Raw genomic sequence first — 5,853 nt, forward strand, 5'->3', positions numbered from 1 at the left:
TTCCTGTCACCAACCTCCCTCTGCTCTATTGACTTTTCCTTGCTTCGGGCGTAGCTTATGGATTTATTCCTCATTCCCCAGCAGAAGGGATCCAGCTGGATTCAAGGGCATCTCCCCTGTTCCTCTAGAGCAGGAGCATCCCAACACTCAGGACAGGGCAGGAGGAAGATGAGGACCATGACACAGAGACCTGAAGAGCGAGCAGAGCCTTTCCCAGCCCTCAGAGCCAGCAGGACAGCCACTGGTTTCGCAAGAGGAAACTCCACCTCGGGGTAGAGCAGAGGGCACCAGGAATTTGGCCTTAGGAAGCCAGGAGTGAATGTTAAAACCACCAGGCAGAGCGTGAAGGAGCAGTAGGAACAGTGCTGGGAGAGATTTATGGCTCCTGGGTGTGAGCTGGGACCTCCCACTGGCAGCGCCGAGGTCTGGGCTCTGCCTCGCAGTGCAAAGTGCTGCTCCCTCCACAACTGTGCTGAAACAAGGAGTCAGCTTCCCTTTTCCTGGAGTTTCACTGAGTTACATCCACTCTGGAGTGGGTGCTCACTTCAGTCCCAGCTGAGTACAAACACCAGAATAAAGGCAGGGATTGTTTATTGTCCCTGACTCTGATGAGCTCCCTGCACAGCAGATTTATCTGTTGGTTACCTGTGCATCAACTGCCCAAGGAGTCCAAGGCCAGTCCCTGGCTCAGGAGGGATGTTCTGTCCCTGTTCCCATCTTGCCCTGCGCCTGCAGAGCTGATGCCAACGTGGCTCAGCCACCTCTTGGCCCCAGTGTTTTGTCCAAAGGTGCTAAATTTGGTTACCACACCTCTGCTGCCATCCTCACTATCAGCAAGGAATAAATATTTTTGGACAAGGAATAAATATTGAGCTGGCTTCACTATCTCTGCCTCAGCTCCTGTTGCCTCCTCCCAGCCAGCCAGAGCCTCCAGCAGCGTGGCAGAGCCTGCAGGATTACAGGGTGTTCCCACCATGGAGCTGAGCAGATGCTGCCAGGGCCTCTTTGGTGGCTCTGACACAAAAGGCTGGGCTCAGCCGCTGCTGGAAACATCTGGCTTTAATTCTTCCTTAAAGCCACGACTTTCATTTGGCCACCAAACCACGTCCCTTTCATCTCTCCAGAGGACCAACCCTGTGGCAAAGCTGACTCTGCCTGTCCTTACCCTGCATTATCCTGCAGGAAGAAGGTCCCAGAAAATTCAGAGCTGTGCTTCTCACAGGGGAGAGATCTTGGATAGAGCAGCAGCTCCCAGCTGACAGGTTCCTGCTCTTCTGTTCTTTTAAAGTCATTTCTAGACACACATTCCTCCATCAGCATGGTTCAAAGGGGCTCAGAGTCCAGCTTAGATTACCCCTAAATTCCCTGGGCTAAGAACCCAAATGTGAAGAATCAACAGAAGTGACATGTTGTGCTGAGCAGGCCAAAGGGTGTCCTTGGGCTGGAGGGAGAAACTGTGTCTGTTTAGAAATCCTTTCAACTGAGGGTGCTGAAGGTTTGTGGCTGGGCTGGCAGGCTGGGAAGAGGGCTGGGAAAAGGCCTTGGCAGAATCAGAAACACCAGCAGTGGCAATTTACTCAACAACACTTGGCTGATAATTCTGCTATCAATAAACCCGAGCAGGGAGATGTTTTGAACACTCAGGGTGTTTTTGTGCAGTAGAAGAGGCCTGGAGTGAGAACTTTGGAGGTTGGAGAGATCAGCTGCCATCACATGATCCCGTGGTAACCACAGCAAAGTTTTATCCAAAGCCAGGGAAACTCTTGGCTCTGCTTCTGGGCCTGAGCTCAGCAGAGATTGTGCCATTGTATTTTCACAAACTTCCATCGGTGCTGAGGTAACTGATTGGCTTTTCCAGGCAAAACCGAGTCCCGCTGTGGGAGAGGTGCCTTGGGCAGCTCAGAGCCATCACGGGGTCTGATCCCAACGTGCCAGGCAAACCCAGCTCCAGGGGCAGCCAGCCCTGAGCAATCCATCTCCTGTGGCAGACCCTGGCTACACCCAAAGCCTTGGCAGGGCTGGAGTGTAGAAACTGTGCTATAATTTCAAATAAACCAGCTCTTCCCATCTGCCTCCTGCCCTGCTGCTGGGCCACGCTCTTCAAATGGCCACAGGGAAAAGGTTTTACCCTTTTATTTAACATGATCAAATAAAACAATCCATGCAGGGGACAGCAGGACAACAACAGGCACACATGGACTCACAGCTGCCTGTCAGGAGCAGGCACCTGCAGTGGAGCACCAGCTTGGCTACACAGTGTGGGGGATTTTTCTATATCTCAGGTGGATCTGTTGGTACCCAGGATTTTCCCTTCTTGCTACACTGTATTCTAGCCAGGAAACCCTCCAGGGCATCCAGCCAGCAGGATCTGATCTCCAGAGGTACATTCAGGAGAGCTCAGGTGTCCCTGTCCCACCTCGTGCTGCTCCATCCAGGTCAGACCTCCTGGCAGGGAGGAGGAGCAAGTGAATCACCAGGAAAGGGCAGGAGCAGGAAATGCAGCTGCAAGGCTGACCCAGCATGGCTCCTCCTGGACCTTGGACAGATGGAGCTGGCCAGGAGTTAATGTTTAACTCCTCCAAAGGCCTCGGCTCCGCACAAGGCCCTGGAGACACCAGAGACATCCTGCTTGGCCAGGAGCTCTGCTGGGATGGTCCTGCAGGGCTGCACTTGTGCCTCAAAGGCAGTTAAGTCAAAAGGCAAAAAAGTCCAAAGGGCCTCACAATGTCCTGATAAGCACCAGAAAAGAGATGGAGAAATGACATTAATGGCATTAATTTGTTCATCTGGGCAGCCCTTTCCCAGGCACAGCAGTTCCCACCATCAATAAGGAAAAGCTCATGAGTTGTTTGGATATGTTGTTACCAAGGATCTTGGCAAAGCCGCAGGACTTCCTGCTCTTCCTTCTTTCTCCATCTCTCATTCCTCTTCCCAAGGGCATTTAAATCCAAGCATGACAGTCTTGGCTAAAAAGGAGCACATAGTGCCCCGAGGGCAGGGCAGGACCCAGGATGATAATCCCAGCTCAGGTTACTCAACAGCAGTTTTGGATTCCTGTTCCTCGCTTCACCCTTGTAAAGTGGGAATGGTGCTTCCTGAATTCCCAACGCTGCCAGAGTCACGTCTAAGAGCTAATTAGAAAGGTCCAAAAACACTGGATGGATGAGTGGCTGTGAGATGCTCCCTTGCTGAGGACGAGGGACTCAGATTTTCCTGCTCCTCCAGCCGGGATGCCAAGGACAGCCAAGAGCTGCCAGGAACGGGCTCAGCAGTTCTGCCTCTGTCCCACAGGGAACACACAACCTGCAGGGAATCCATCCATCCATCCTGTTCATTTGTGGCCTCTGCAATAACCTGACATGGGTGGGAAGGAATCAGCCGTGTTCAGCAGCTGGATCCAATGTCTCTCCCAGTCCCCAAGGCTGAGGAAGAAAGGATTCTGTAACCCAAGAAGAAGCAGCAGCTCTGACTGTCCAGGAATAAAAGAGTCTCAGTGAGCAGCTCCTGGCTAAAGTTACCTGCAGGCAGAAAGGGGAGAGCTCAGGGAAGAGCTCAGGCTGTGCCGTCAGAACCCCAGGTGTGCAGCCCTGCCTTAGCAAAGCCATGCCACAGAAGTTCCACGGTGGTGTTTTTCTGTTACCTTGGTTTTATCACAAAGCAAAAAGGGAATGTGCAGACTGACAGAGTATGTTTGGAAATGGAAATAAAATTCCAGTTTAATCACTGATTAAACAAACCAGTGGTGCTCTTGGGAGGGGTCACTTGGAGTTTACGGATTGGGTGGGGACCTCAAAACCAAAAAACTGCCATGAGGGTGTCCCAGGCTTTTCTGGGGGTTTCTTCACCCTGTTTGCTGGTGTTGGACCTGGGCTGTGGGAAGCTCAGGAGCCCCAACACTCAGAGTCAGTGCCGTGCCGGCTCCTCGGGAAATGCCTGAGGGAGACTCAGTAAAACATCAGAAAGGGAGGGGTGAAGACAGAAAATGTTTCTTTGGATTCTCCCCTCTGGGTATAAACCTATCAAAGTGGTCCCATTCTGCAGCTCCAAGAGTGACTCCAGATATCCCTGGATAGCAAGAGGCACTACCAAGAGATTAATAATTACACCTGGGGTTGTTTCCTGGAGGAGAATTGTTCCTATCTCGTTGACTCATCAACCTGCAATTCACCACTTCTCACCAAAGCACCAGAAACCCCATTTTAGATCAATGCTGAGCTCAGAGCCCTCAGCTGCAACTGGGGAATGAGATCAGAGCTCAGAGGCCTCAGCTGCACCTCAGGAGTGAGATCACAGCACTGTCACTGCCAGTTCTCTGCAGCCGCAGGCTGGTGGGTCCCTTCCAACACAGGATTCCATGATTCTGTGACATGTTCCCTGCTCATACACTTGCCCAAACAGCATCTCCTGCTGCCTCCTGAGGTGGGTCCCTGTGCTGGAGGTGTCGTGGTCTGATCCAGGAGGATGTTTGTGACACCCTAAATTAAACCCTGGAAACCTCATACACAATTAATTAAGGCAAGGAGGCATCTCCTAAATGCTGCTCTCTTCCTCCTCATGGCCCATCCCATGGCTCTGCGAGGTGCCTCACGTTCTGGCACAGCCTCATTTGGACACTAATCCCACAGCAGATCCCTCTGGCACATGGGGCTGTCACACATGGGCACAGAGGCTGAGGCTTTACACTGTCTTTGATGCACAGTCTGATTTTTTATCCATGTTATTTTTCCTCCCTGATTCCAATCAGCAGTCTGCGGGCTGCTGTAATGCAAGCAGTGAGATCCTTTCTTTTATCCTTCATATTTGGATAGTCAAACTTTCAGGTGCTACTGCAGTGCATCCTGTATTCCAAACATTTCCAAAGAACTACTCCATCCTATGTAACCTAAAAATTCTCTCTCTGTCTATATCCATTTCTCATTTTGAAAATCTGAGTCTATTGGAATAAAAGTTTTCCATAAAACCCTGAGTCAAAGCACATCACTGCAGCATTCCAGATGAGGCTGCACATTGGAAAAGCAGGGATGGGTTGCCAGAAGTGCCTCAACATTGGTGTCTGGTGTCATTTGAGGTGCCCCGTGGTGTTCCTGTCACCAGAAAAAGGGGGGGATGCCAGTCCAGAAGGGACACCTTCCACTATCCCAGGTTGCTCCAAGCCCCATCCAAGGCCAGGCTGGATGGACCTGCCTCAATCCCACCAGGATCCAACCATGGGAGCTGTAATTTACAGTGTCTGGATTTTCTGGGCTGTAATTCAGACTTTTGACTGGAATGACTAAATTTCACATGCCAGTGCTGAGACTGTCATAAAAGTAACATCAACATATTAATTTAATTAGTCACTTCCTGTCTTAATGGCTGCTGCTCTGCAAGCAGCTCCCAAGGAATTTGGGACAGCCAAGAATTTGGGACAACATCAACATCCAAGACCTGCAGCTGGGGAAGGAGCTGGAGCACCAAATACTTTTTTTTTTTTTTACTCAGGAATTTGGTACTTGACACATTAGGAAGAATAATGAGGAAAGAACTAGAAACACCTAAAGAAAAACAATTAATTGTTCAGATAAATCCCTCAAGGGCCTGCAGGGCTGGCCAGGAGCAGCACTGGTGTCCTGCTAAGGAACACAGGGATGTTCTAAATCTCAGGAATGCTTGGCTGTCTCATTTGGCTGCTGAAGCCAATTTTTCTTGTTTCCAAACAAATTAAGGCTGCGGGAGACCCAAACACCTGGCACGGGCACAGCTTCCCCCAGCACAGCCCCTCCTGAGCCCTCAGGAGCCACGGTGGGGTTGAACCCCAGATCCGAGACCCCTCATTCCGCTCCCACTGTGCCGGGTTTGGGGAGCACCGGCGGC

This window comes from Geospiza fortis, unplaced genomic scaffold (genome assembly GCF_000277835.1).
Source record: "Geospiza fortis unplaced genomic scaffold, GeoFor_1.0 scaffold676, whole genome shotgun sequence".
Lineage (NCBI taxonomy): Eukaryota > Metazoa > Chordata > Aves > Passeriformes > Thraupidae > Geospiza > Geospiza fortis.